Source organism: Octodon degus, unplaced genomic scaffold (genome assembly GCF_000260255.1).
Source record: "Octodon degus isolate 3935 unplaced genomic scaffold, OctDeg1.0 scaffold00264, whole genome shotgun sequence".
In the NCBI taxonomy this organism is placed as follows: domain Eukaryota; kingdom Metazoa; phylum Chordata; class Mammalia; order Rodentia; family Octodontidae; genus Octodon; species Octodon degus.
This window is the reverse complement of record NW_004524840.1, coordinates 2,507,061-2,507,676: the sequence shown is the minus strand read 5'-3', so window position 1 is coordinate 2,507,676 and position 616 is coordinate 2,507,061.

Genomic DNA, 616 nt, shown 5'->3' with positions numbered 1-616 from the left:
TGAGCTGGCCACACACACACACACACACACACACACACACACACACAATAAATGTTTAAAAAAATAAATAAATAAATTGTTTCATCAAAATGGTGTCGGTCCATTTTATGTGATCTGACACAGTCTCTCAATATTTTGCATTCTGCTTTTCTTATTCTTGCTTCAGTTTATTGCAATTTACCAATGTATAGCCTAATTTAGTAATTCTTAAATATGTCACTCATTTTTGGGGGAAACTGCAATTGAAATTTGATTCTGTGGTAAATTTTTCCATTTTAATATGCATTGTCACCTTCTTTTAATTTTCCTTTATTAATTACAGCACTTCTAAAATTTTTTCTCTGCACACTGCAATACATTTATCACATTCAGGTAGTTTTTATATTCTATTACTTTCTTTACCTAATTATATAGATCACCATATATCCAATATTTTTATTGAAATGTTGAGGATCCAGAATATTATTGCATTTTAGTATTTATTTACTTTTCAAGTTATGACTATTTATTTCAGATCACAAAACTTGAGATGCCCACCAACCTATAACCTTCTTACATTATTTAACTGAAAATGAAGTTTCTTTTCAGGGCATCAGTGTAACTAAGTTGGAATTAT